Raw genomic sequence first — 13,599 nt, 5'->3', positions numbered from 1 at the left:
CTGACCTCAACCACGCCCCCCTACACTTTTTACGTAGCCCGTCTGCTCCAGTTTATTTGCTGATGGGTTTGCCGCGACTGACTACTCGTTCGATTAAGGTAAATACAACCATGTCACTGTTATGAAAAAGACACACAGCTTAACATCTTATAGTTCTACAACATCTAAAATCACTCTGTTGTTAATTCGTTTGCTAGATTAGCCGCTAGCATACTCTAATACTCTGTATTATTGAAGGATTCAGCACTCCTTACGTTTTGTTATCCATTTTTAGAAAGCGATAAGATCAGCTATATACTCCACAGAGGCCCAGAGTTACTGTTAATATTAAAAATGTAATGCTGTCCTTTGTCTGTGAAGGTTCTCAGTCATCCAGGTCATCGTAGTCAAAGGAGCTTGCAAAGAAAAGTGTCTGGACTTCTTTAAGTTACTTGAAGACGTTTCACCTCTCATCCGAGAAGCTTCTTCAGTTCTAAGGTCAAATGGTGGAGAGTCCCAGATATAAACCTAGTGGGAGTTTCCCCCCACAGAGGGACAAAAGGATCCCCTGATGATCCTCTAATCGCCTGAGCCAAGGTGTGAAACTGGGTGTGGGTCCCAATCAGCCAGAGTTTCGGGTGAGTTCATTGTGAAACCTGGCCCCACCTTATCATGCGAATTCCTGAGATCAGATGGCCCAGGATGTGAGTGGGCGTTAAGGCGTCTGGGAAGGGATCTCAAAACTGGATTATAGATGGCAGAGAGTTGGTGTCGTAAACCACCGCCTCTGTTCAAAGAAGGTCGCTCACAGTGGACATAGATGGCTTCTTTCACTCCTCTTTCAAACCATCTGTCCTCTCTGTCCAAAATGTGAACATTGGCATCCTCGAAAGAGTGTCCTTTATCCTTAAGATGCAGATGGACTGCTGAGTCTTGTCCTGTGGAGGTGGCTCTTCTATGTTGTGCCATGCGCTTGGAGGACACTCTTTCGAGGATGCCAATGTTCACATTTTGGACAGAGAGGAGCCCCAGCTTGGACAGTCTCGGTCGTTGTGTCCTTGGGCAAAACCCTTCACCCATTGCCTACTGGTGGTGGTCAGAGGGCCCGGTGGCGCTAGTGTCCGGCAGCCTCGCCTTTGTCAGTGCGCCCCAGGGTGGCTGTGGCTACAATGTAGCTTGCCATCACCAGTGTGTGAATGGGTGGATGACTGGTTGTGTAAAGTGTTTTGGGGTCTTTAGGGACTAGTAAAGCGCTATACAAATACAGGCGATTTACAGAGAGTCCATATTATATCAACAGCTACATTCACCCTGGGGAGAAACTAGTGAGGGAGACCATGAGGACTAAGCTGGGTTTCTGGGGTCCAGAGGTTTGGAGAAACTTCTTCCCTTTCTTTCATCACAGCTGTCCTGTGCCAGAAGTTCTGTTGACCCACTGAGAGAGGCTTCATTTGAGAAACACCAGGAAGACTGACGCTCATCGCATTGATCAAGCAGGACTCATGATCTTCACAAGCAGCTCACTCACAGGGAAATCTTCAGCACTCCTCCGTAGGCCTGCCCCAGGACATGGATACACCCAGCATTTCATGAACACTGTGATGGAGACCTTTGGTTTGTGTAATGTTATAAATACTCAGTTACTCCCCAGAGGCTCCGGACTTTTACATAAAGATATTATATTCAGTCCTGTAGAAAGTTATATATTTAAAAATATATGATCCTCTCTGGTTACTATGGTATGAATAACTCTGAATTACTTTATAGTAAATAACACACTATCTTCAAAAAACTGTGAAAAATTCCAGATCACAAGTTTGATCACAAGTGACGACCTTTGACCTTCATCAGGTTTTATTTAATTGTGTCAGAGAAAATCAAATGTGCTCATCATGCAGCTGAGTACATCGAGTGTTTAAAACGGAAGATGTGCAGGTCTGAGATGAGCAGCTCTCTGAAACACCAAACTGAGGTCCTGTTAATGCTGATATATAGTGACACAGTTATAGGGGTGATTAATCCTTTTGACTTTTTGTCTTTAACTTTATCAATAAAAGAGCTGCAGCTTTCACTGACAGCACATGTGGTACTTTAACCTTTGTACTGTTTTCATCAGTTAATTTTGCAGTTAACATGTGAAGATGTTGGATGATCTGTCTGCTTCAGATCCTGGGTATGTGAGGACAGCTCCTGTAATCACAAAGAGAACACAATCATCACAAACTGAAATACAAAGTTTATACACACACACACACACATATATATATATATATATATATGTATATATATATATATATATATATATATATATATATATATACACATATACATATTAGGGGTGCAACGATACTCGTATCGATATTGAACCGTTCGATACAGTGCTTTCGGTTCGGTACGCATATGTATGAACAATACAAAATTTGTAATTTATTTTATCAACTTTCCTTCTGACGATGCTGTCTGTGTTGAGCGCTCAGTGAATCTGCGTTCGACTACTCCGCCTAGGCTGCACTGTCGAGCGCAGATCCACTGAGCACTCAACACAGACAGCATAGTCAGAAGGAAGAGCGCAGGGCAAGCTAGCGAGACAGAAGTTAAGCTCTCCTTGCAACATGGCAAATTGAACCTCCCCCACCCTCATTCAGATCTGGCGTTTGGAATTATTTTGGTTTTCATGTGAGGTATGACCCTGAAGGTAAGCGCGTCATGGACTAAAGTAAAACAGTATGTTGGATGTGCCACGCAATGCTCAATTACATGGGTGGGAACTAGTGTGTTAGCACAGTTAGCTCGTTAACGTGTTGGCCGTCTAGCCCCACGCAGGGGTAGCTCGTTAACGGAGATTTGCCGTGTTGTGGCGTTAACGTCATTTCAACGAGATTAACGCTGACAGCACTAGTGGGAACACAACGAATATGACTGCACATTTACGCCGACATCATCCTAGTGCAAAGACAAGTGGAAGCACAAAAAACAACAAGCATGCATGCTACAAACTTTACCCGAGTCATTTAGACAGCCGTTAGCACATGATTCTCCTTATGGGGACCTGATATGTTTAATATTGTGGCGAGCTCAGACAAGGAGGAGACGGAGGTATCGTTTGGTCTTGCTTCCCGTGAGCTAGCCAGGGAGCACAGCCGTTTATTGACATCTGCAGAAGAACACTGCCGCTAGCTAACTGCTCAGCGCAGCAACCGCACAGCAACAACAACATACAGGGCGCCCTCTGACCCCGGAAGGACACACCGTCGCAGCGAGAAGGCGTCACCCGTTACTATGGCAACATAAACAAAACATAACTGTACAAACAGAACCCCGAACAGCCCTGACCCGCTACACAGCCCCCACCTAAGGGGTCAGTCGTCCCCGACGACCCCATTGCCCCACACAAAGTCCTGCAAATGTCCAGGTGCCTTCTTTTGGCGCACCGGCCGGTCACGACCGGCGGGGGAAAAGTCACTCGGGTCAGAACATGGGGTGCCACCATCATCCCACTTCTGACACCAATGTGGCGAGCTCAGACAACGAGGAGACGGAGGTGTCGTTTGGTCTTGCTTCCCGTGAGCTAGCCAGGGAGCACAGCCGTTTATTGACATCTGCAGAAGAACACTGCCGCTAGCTAACTGCTCAGCGCGGCAACCGCACAGCAACAACAACAACAACACACAAGGCGCCCTCTGACCCCAGAAGGACACACCGTCGCAGCGAGAGGGCGTCACCCGTCACTATGGCAACATAAACAAAACATAACTGTACAAACAGAACCCCGAACAGCCCTGACCCGCTACAATATGCTGCTGAGAATATAGCCCAGAAGAAGCGTATAGTATAGCTTTTATTTTGGAAAGAGACATTTCTCTGTAATAAACTCTCTTTTCCAAAGATGAGTGATTCCTCAATCAGATACAGGGCTTGCAAAATCGCTAGCCCGATGTCCCGGGGCTAACGATTTTTCCAGTCGGGCTACCAAAATCTATCTCTGCCCTGCCCGTCGGGCTATTGTAGGAAGGAAAAATATATGTCAATGCTTTTGCATTCTTTCAGAAATGTAGCTGGGTAATTATGTCATTGGCATCAGTGAGCCACTGTCAATATGTGACATATTGAAATCGCATTTGAATTTGCGCTTGTTTTTTGCTTTCACTTTGCAATCGCGCGAACTGTGTATAGAGAGCGACAGCACTGATTGGTGAGTGATGATAATTTGCGCACCAATTCCTCTGACATCGTCTTATCAATCGTTAGCTTACTATGCAAACATGACAAGTGAAATCTCCCGCAGCAAGCTTAAACATATGAGAGGTTGATCGCGCAGAGAATCGCTGACCGTTATGTGTGTATGTGTAAAAGCAGCAGGATATATATTTTAGTTCTGCTGAGCCAAATAAGACAAGTCAGGGTGAAGAAGTGACAGCCAAAGAAAAGCTTACCACAAAACGGAAAAGTTATGACAAATCAGACTATAAGGCAAAAAGAAAGTGCAGCTTTATGGTTTCATGGACAAAAGAATTTCTGTGGCTGCAATATGACAAGCTATATAACTGGGGCTGCACATAAGTGGTCTGCAGGTGCGCATTCGCTGTCAAAAAAACCCCCAAAAACGCGCACAAGATATGAAGTTGCAACGCGTGTTTGCATACATAAGATTTTCTGGAGGAGGACAGACATTTGTTTAAAACTCTTAAAGATGTCGAAGAAGCTCCTTTAAGCAATTACTTTGGTGTTCCTCCACCTCCAAAGAAATGTCAGAAGGAGTCCGAACCACAAAAGAAGCGCGTATTCTCGGAAAAGTGGTTGCAGGAGGTGAGCTGGCTTCAAACAAATGATGAACGCACAGAGATGTGGTGCAGAATGTGCCGTGAAAATCCCACTCATATAAAAAGCACTCAAAAACAGTGCTTTTTATATGGACGCAAACGCGCGTTGCAACTTCTTATCTGGTGCGCGTCTTTTATTTTGACAGCGAATGCGCACATGCGGACCACTTATGTGCACCCGTGTAAATAACATAATGTTCTGCCGGGTGTGTTGTTGGTTTTCTCTCGATTTCTGAGTCGACAAGCGCCTTTGTTACTGGGACCAGTCATTTTAAGAAAGGCCCCCATTAGAAGCCATGAGAAATGCAAGAAATGCATTATTGCTCAGTCTGCAATATCTTTCCCAGAACAAACACCAATTGCAAATAACATACTAAAAATAAACCTGAAAAATCTGTTTATAACAGCGTACTATGTTGCAAAGAGTGAACTACCACTGGCAAAATTTAGCAGTCTTTGCAAACTTCAAAAAGCAAATGGCCTAGATCTTGGTTCCACTTGTTTCTTACCCGTGACTTCAGCGGAAATTTCAAATTCAGGATCTGACACAGACTGATTCATGTCCTACACAGTTCTTACAAGTTCATAGAAATTTCTGTTCAATTAGAACCAAGTATTTGAGTTGATGATTGTAATTTTTATACAATGTTGTAATTTGTTTTTCAACAATTTTTTGATTAATGTTTTGTTCCCTTTACAATATTATACATTAAAGTATAATATTGTAAAGGAAACAAAACATCAATCAAAAAATTGCTCTCTTTTTTATTCGGGCTACTTACATTTATTTTGGGCTACCAAAAACTGAAGAGTCCCTGCCCGAAGGGCTACCAGGGATTTTGAAATTTTGAGAGCCCTGAGATATATTAATTTTTTTAATTACTTTTGTTTCAGCAACATTAAATTTAAAAACTGTACTTTTGAGTTAAAATATATATTTATAATTTTAATAAATGACAAATTAAAAAGGCATGAACATTTTTTTTGTATCGAAAAAATATCGAACCGTGACACCAAAGTATCGAACCGAACCGAACCGTGAATTTTGTGTATCGTTGCACCCCTAATATATGTATATGTATATATATATATATATATATATATATATATATATATATATATATATATATATATTACCTGCACGAGAATGTGGACATCTTTGCCGCCAGTGACAAAGACTGTACAGGGAGTGCAGAATTATTAGGCAAGTTCTATTTTTGAGGAATAATGTTATTATTGAACAACAACCATGTTCTCAGTGAACCCAAAAAACTCAGTAATATCAAAGCTGAATGGTTTTGGAAGTAGTTTTTAGTTTGTTTTTAGTTTTAGCTATTTTAGGGGGATATCTGTGTGTGCAGGTGACTATTACTGTGCATAATTATTAGGCAACTTAACAAAAAACAAATATATACCCATTTCAATTATTTATTTTTACCAGTGAAACCAATATAACATCTCCACATTCACAAATATACATTTCTGACATTCAAAAACAAAACAAAAACAAATCAGCGACCAATATAGCCACCTTTCTTTGCAAGGACACTCAAAAGCCTGCCATCCATGGATTCTGTCAGTGTTTTGATCTGTTCACCATCAACATTGCGTGCAGCAGCAACCACAGCCTCCCAGACACTGTTCAGAGAGGTGTACTGTTTTCCCTCCTTGTAAATCTCACATTTGATGATGGACCACAGGTTCTCAATGGGGTTCAGATCCGCTGAACAAGGTGGCCATGTCATTAGTTTTTCTTCTTTTATACCCTTTCTTGCTAGCCACGCTGTGGAGTACTTGGACGCGTGTGATGGAGCATTGTCCTGCATGAAAATCATGTTTTTCTTAAAGGATGCAGACTTCTTCCTGTACCACTGCTTGAAGAAGGTGTCTTCCAGAAACTGGCAGTAGGACTGGGAGTTGAGCTTGACTCCATCCTCAACCCGAAAAGGCCCCACAAGCTCATCTTTGATGATACCAGCCCAAACCAGTACTCCACCTCCACCTTGCTGGCGTCTGAGTCGGACTGGAGCTCTCTGCCCTTTACCAATCCAGCCACGGGCCCATCCATCTGGCCCATCAAGACTCACACTCATCAGTCCATAAAACCTTAGAAAAATTAGTCTTGAGATATTTCTTTGCCCAGTCTTGACGTTTCAGCTTGTGTGTCTTGTTCAGTGGTGGTCGTCTTTCAGCATTTCTTACCTTGGCCATGTCTCTGAGTATTGCACACCTTGTGCTTTTGGGCACTCCAGTGATGTTGCAGCTCTGAAATATAGCCAAACTGGTGGCAAGTGGCATCTTGGCAGCTGCACGCTTTACTTTTCTCAGTTCATGGGCAGTTATTTTGCTCCTTGGTTTTTCCACACGCTTCTTGCGACCCTGTTGACTATTTTGAATGAAACGCTTGATTGCTCGATGATCACGCTTCAGAAGCTTTGCAATTTTGAGACTGCTGCATCCCTCTGCACGATATCGCACTATTTCTGACTTTTCTGAGCCTGTCAAGTCCTTCTTTTGACCCATTTTGCCAAAGGAAAGGACGTTGCCTAATAATTATACACACCTGATATAGGGTGTTGATGTCATTAGACCACACCCCTTCTCATTACAGAGATGCACATCACCTAATATGCTTAATTGGTAGTAGGCTTTCCAGCCTATACAGCTTGGAGTAAGACAACATGCATGAAGAGGATGATATGGACAAAATACTCATTTGCCTAATAATTCTGCACTCCCTGTAGGCAGACGAGTCTGGTCCAGCACACCATCGACACCGGCTCTGCTCAGCCCATCCGTCTGCGCCCACACCGGCTGCCCCTCTCAAAACGGCAGGTAGCGGAAGAGAAGATCCGTGAGATGGCTGCGGCTGGGGTGATCGAGCCGTCCAATAGCCCATGGGCGGCACCCGTGGTTCTGGTGGGGAAGAAGGATGGCAGCCCGAGGTTCTGCGTGGACTTTCGCCGTCTCAATGCAGTCACCAAGAAGGACTCGTACCCGCTGCCGCAGATCGACGACGCCCTAGATTACGTTACCGGCTCTAGTTGGTTCAGCTCCCTCGACCTACGCAGCGGTTACTGGCAGGTGGAGCTAGCCCCTGACGCAAGACCTAAGACTGCATTCACCATTGGACAGGGGCTGTGGCAGTTCAGGGTCATGCCATTTGGGCTCTGCAATGCACCAGCGACGTTTGAGAGGCTGATGGAGAGGGTGCTCGTGGATATCCCTCGTAGCCGCTGCGTTGTGTACCTGGATGACCTGTTGGTGCACGGTGGCGACTTCGACAGTGCACTGTCTCATCTGAGCGAGGTCTTGAGTGCCATCCGACGAGCTGGGCTGCGGCTCAACCCCGCAAAATGCCGGCTGTTGGCGAGAGAGACCACGTTCTTGGGCCATGTGATCAGCGCTCGAGGTGTCGCCACTGACCCCGCAAAAGTGGCTGCGGTCCGGGACTGGCCAACTCCCTCGAACGTCCAAGAACTGCGGAGCTTCCTGGGCCTAGCCTCCTACTACCGTTGGTTCATCAAGGGGTTCGTGACGATGGCCAGCCCCCTCCACCGCCTGACTGACAAGGGACAGCTGTTTGGCTGGGGGGAGGCCTGTGCTGCTGCTTTTGCACAGCTGAAGGAGGCCCTCACCAGAGCCCCAGTCCTGGCCTACCCCGATGCCCGGCAACCTTTCATTGTAGACACTGATGCTAGCAATGTAGGAGTCAGGGCGGTCCTTTCCCAGCAGGACGAGGCTGGAGAACGGGTGGTGGCGTACTTCAGTCGTGCCTTGGGGCGAGCCGAGAGGAACTACTGCGTGACGCGGCGGGAGCTGCTGGCCGTAGTGCTAGCGGTGCGGCACTTCCAGCCATATCTGCACGGCTGCCGGTTCCTCCTGCGCACTGACCATGCATCTCTGACTTGGCTCCTGAACTTCAAACACCCAGAAGGGCAGGTGGCCCGCTGGCTGGAGTCCTATGACTTCGAGATCCAGCATCGGGCAGGTCGACAGCATGGCAATGCTGATGCCCTCTCCAGACGGCCCTGCGTAGTCGTTGAGTGCCGCTACTGCCTGCGACAGGAGGAGCGGGCCCATGGTGGTGTTGCACCGGGACAGGCTCTCACCATACCGATCGCTCGCTCCGGCAGACGCCGGGGCAGGGGATGGTGGTGGCACCCCATGTTCTGACCCGAGTGACTTTTCCCCCGCCGGTCGTGACCGGCCGGTGCGCCAACAGAAGGCACCTGGACATTTGCAGGACTTTGTGTGGGGTAATGGGGTCGTCGGGGACGACTGACCCCTTAGGTGGGGGCTATGTAGCGGGTCAGGGCTGTTTGGGGTTCTGTTTGTACAGTTATGTTTTGTTTATGTTGCTATAGTGACGGGTGACGCCCTCTCACTGCGACAGTGTGTCCTTCCGGGGTCAGAGGGCGCCCTGTGTGTTGTTGTTGTTGTTGCTGTGCTGTTGCCGCGCTGAGCAGTTAGCTAGCGGCAGTGTTCTTCTGCAGATGTCAATAAACGGCTGTGCTCCCTGGCTAGCTCACGGGAAGCAAGACCAAACGATACCTCCGTCTCCTCCTTGTCTGAGCTCGCCACAATATATATATTATATATATATATATATATATATATATATATATATATATATACATATATAAAAACACCCAGCACGCCCCTGCGGGCGGTTTATCCTTCAAGCTCGGGTCCTCTACCAGAGGCCTGGGAGCTTGAGGGTCCTGCGCAGTATCTTAGCTGTTCCCAGGACTGCGCTCTCTGGACAGAGATCTCCGATGTTATTCCCGGGATCTGCTGGAGCCACTCGCCTAGCTTGGGAGTCACCGCACCTAGTGCTCCGATTACCACGGGGACCACCGTTACCTTCACCCTCCACATCCTCTCGAGCTCTTCTCTGAGCCCTTGGTATTTCTCCAGCTTCTCGTGTTCCTTCTTCCTGATATTGCTGTCATTCGGAACCGCTACATCGATCACTACGGCCGTCTTCTTCTGTTTGTCTACCACCACTATGTCCGGTTGGTTAGCCACCACCATTTTGTCCGTCTGTATCTGGAAGTCCCACAGGATCTTAGCTCGGTCATTCTCCACCACCCTTGGGGGCATCTCCCATTTTGACCTCGGGACTTCCAGGTTATACTCGGCACAGATGTTCCTGTACACTATGCCGGCCACTTGGTTATGGCGTTCCATGTATGCCTTGCCTGCTAGCATCTTGCACCCTGCTGTTATGTGCTGGATTGTCTCTGGGGCATCTTTACACAGCCTGCACCTGGGGTCTTGCCTGGTGTGATAGACCCCAGCCTCTATGGATCTTGTACTCAGAGCTTGTTCTTGTGCTGCCATGATTAGTGCCTCTGTGCTGTCTTTCAGTCCAGCTTTGTCCAGCCACTGGTAGGATTTCTGGATATCAGCCACCTCCTCTATCTGCCGGTGGTACATACCGTGCAGGGGCCTGTCCTTCCATGATGGTTCCTCGTCTCCCTCCTCTTTCTTGGGTTTCTGCTGCCTGAGGTATTCACTGAGCACTCGGTCAGTTGGGGCCATCTTCCCAATGTATTCTTGGATGTACCTTGTCTCATCCTGGACTGTGGTGCTGACACTCACCAGTCCCCGGCCCCCTTCCTTCCGCTTAGCGTACAGCCTCAGGGTGCTGGACTTGGGGTGAAACCCTCCATGCATGGTAAGGAGCTTTCTTGTCTTTATGTCAGTGGCTTCTATCTCCTCCTTTGGCCAGCCTATTACCCCAGCAGGGTACCTGATCACGGGCAGGGCGTACGTGTTGATGGCCCGGATCTTGTTCTTACCATTCAGCTGACTCCTCAGGACTTGGCTGACCCTCTGCAGGTACTTGGTGGTTGCAGCCTTTCTAGCGGCCTCTTCATGGTTCCCATTTGCCTGCGGGATCCCCAGGTACTTGTAACTGTCCTCTATGTCTGCAATGTTGCCTTCTGGTAGTTCAATCCCCTCAGTTCTGACTACCTTCCCTCTCTTTGATACCATCCGACTACACTTCTCCAGTCCGAACGACATTCCAATGTCATTGCTGTATAGCCTGGTAGTGTGGATCAGTGAATCGATGTCTCGTTCACTCTTGGCATACAGCTTGATGTCATCCATGTACAGGAGGTGGCTGACAACTGCTCCGTTCCATAGTCGGTATCCGTAGCCAGTCTTGTTAATGATCTCACTGAGGGGGTTCAGGCCTATGCAGAACAGCAGTGGGGACAGAGCATCTCCTTGGTAGATCCCGCACTTGATGGTGACTTGTGCTATGGGCTTGGAGTTGGCCTCTAGTGTTGTACGCCACATCCCCATTGAGTTCCTGATGAAGGCTCTTAGGGTCCCATTGATCTTGTACAATTCTGGGCATTCCAGTATCCAGCTGTGGGGCATTGAGTCATAGGCCTTCTTGTAATCAATCCAGGCAGTGCACAGGTTTGTCAGTCTGGTCTTGCAGTCTCGGCTGATTGTTCTGTCTACCAGTAGCTGGTGTTTTGCGCCTCTGGTATTCTTGCCAATTCCTTTCTGTGTCCCGCTCATGTATTGGGTGTTTTATATATATATATATATATATATATATATATATATATATATATATATATATATATATATATATATATATAAGTATGATTTGTAGCAATCTTCCTTCCAACACAGTGTGTTTGTTGTGATTCATGGCCTGCTAAAATGGTGCTGCTCTCCCATAATGCATTGCGGCGTGACGTCAACTCTAATGCCCTAAAGGTTGTCATGTGACATTTGTGGTATCCCACATGTGGTCTCTTATTGGAATTTCTTTGTCAGTGACATTAACTGGAAAAGAGTATGGACAATTCCTAACAAGTATCTGGTAACGAATAAAGTGAAGGAAGTTTCATTTAAAATACTGCATAAATTGTATCCTGCTAATCATTACATGACAAAGTTCAAAAGGGACATAAATGTGAACTGTGGATTTTGTGGAAGCCATCCTGAGACTGTGCAACACCTCTTCTGGATCTGTTCATATGCTAGAACATTTTGGAAAGACTTCAGTAGATTCATTGCTGGACATCTATATAAAGACTTTACTGTGAAATGGGAAAATGTTGTATTTTGTTTCTTTCGAAGGCAAAAAAAAAAGAAGATGTTTACTTTATAATAAACTTGTTAGTTATCTTAGCTAAATTTTATTTTCACAAATGCAAATACAGTAACAAAAAACCTAATTTTAAACATTACTATAATGATGTTTTATGTTACATAAAATTGATTAGTGGATCACTTAACAAAAAGGCTATGAAAACTATTACTATTTGTAGTAATTACAAATTATTTGAATGTTTGTTATTCTTTGTATCACACCCCCTGGCATATGTTAATTTTGTACTAATTGTATACATGTTCTGTATACTGTTTCTTAATAAAGTTTAATATTTAAAAAAAAAAAGGTGACATTTGTGGACGCTGGTATTTTTTTCCAGGGTGTACCCTGCCTCTCGCCCTATGACAGCTGGGATAGGCTCCAGCGCCCCCCGCGACCCTGAAAAGGATAAGCGAAAGCGAATGGATGGATGGATGGTATTTTTTTACTTGGAGAATTTATCAGTAAAGTTTCAATCTCTGTCACCCCCTCCTCCCCCCAAAAATAAAAGTACGTGTTATTGCCAATGACAGTAGAAAACTGTCATTGGTTGTCACACCTACTCGCAAAAAGAGTACAGGAGGACTAAAATAGTACCTTCTCTGCGCTTCCTTCATCGTATTAAAAAGCATACTTGAACGGAAAACTATGGGCTCAAAATGCGGTCATAAATATTTTGTACTTGTAAATCGGTTTTGTACTTGTAAAAAAGATTTGTGTGTGTAAAAAAGATTTGTGTGTGCGTAAAAAAGATTTGTGTGTGGACTTAGCCAAAAAAACCCTGCAAGTTACAACTACGAATTTTGACCCCATTTTTCTTCCTTTCATCTGATTGGTGAATGTCGTCAATCACAAATGTAACAATCCAATCAGAGAACAGATGGGTTTGGCTGTCGGAGGGGCGCTTTTTTTGAACTGCAGGTCTTTGAAGGGAATAAATGCCCTTTTACATGCCAACCCAGCGTTTTCCTTCATCACCACGAAGGAAAACAGTCTGTGGTCGTCCGAGTTTGGTGATTTTTGTGTCACAGGACTACGTGTTTAATACAGGGACTTCCGCAGCCTTTTCAACAGTGCTGCGGAGGCAGGGGGGGGGGCAGTGTTTTGGAAATGACAGTCTTCATTACAAAGCTTTCTTCGTTATGAATTAGCATACATGTTTTTATTGAACATTTGAAGAACTAGCAAAAAAAACAGAAACTCTTGTAGTTCACATAAAGTCAGCGATAAAAACAACAAGGAGCAGGTGCATCTAGTACAGGTAGAGCTGCTGCAAAAACCCACAGAGCTCAGCAGCCAGCAACAAATTCTGGATCCTTTGCTTTTAGTTAGCAATTAGCATTAGCAGCACATCCTGCATCCGATGTGAAGGGACTTTTATGCTGCGCGCTGTGACTCACAGCAATGGTCCCGGGTCAGCCCTGACATTGTGTTAAACTAATCCTAAAGTAATAATGGTATTTCTAACCACTGACATACCACAACTTTATCCTTTCAACAGCTGCTGAAAGTAAGGGGACCTAACTGCTATCGGATATTTATATAGGGCTTTGGAGCGTGATGTCACGGGGGTGGGCGTGGAAAGGATTTTGGCCCAATCCGCCATTTTGGGGGTCTAGCGCAAGTGAAAAGGGAGCGAAGGCACACACAACAGCCATGGTTCGTATTTGCTGT

The 13,599-nt window shown here is 45.7% G+C and overlaps 1 long non-coding RNA gene across 1 annotated transcript in view; it reads right to left on the bottom strand.

Annotated features, from left to right (window-relative positions):
• Positions 1-1,801: 1,801 nt before the first annotated feature.
• LOC146696712 (uncharacterized) overlaps positions 1,802-13,599 on the bottom strand; it is a 32,375-nt gene continuing 20,577 nt past the window's right edge. The window contains exon 3 of the long non-coding RNA XR_014923327.1: positions 1,802-2,169. This is a non-coding gene — a long non-coding RNA (uncharacterized LOC146696712). The remainder of the gene's footprint in view (positions 2,170-13,599) is intronic.

The sequence above is a fragment of the Copadichromis virginalis genome, linkage group LG12 (genome assembly GCF_057382275.1).
Source record: "Copadichromis virginalis isolate Kocher_CV1m ecotype Utaka linkage group LG12, C_Virginalis_male_GT1.1, whole genome shotgun sequence".
Taxonomy (NCBI): domain Eukaryota; kingdom Metazoa; phylum Chordata; class Actinopteri; order Cichliformes; family Cichlidae; genus Copadichromis; species Copadichromis virginalis.
The sequence above is the reverse complement of the archived record's forward strand: the minus strand, read 5'-3'. Positions and strand labels throughout refer to the sequence as shown.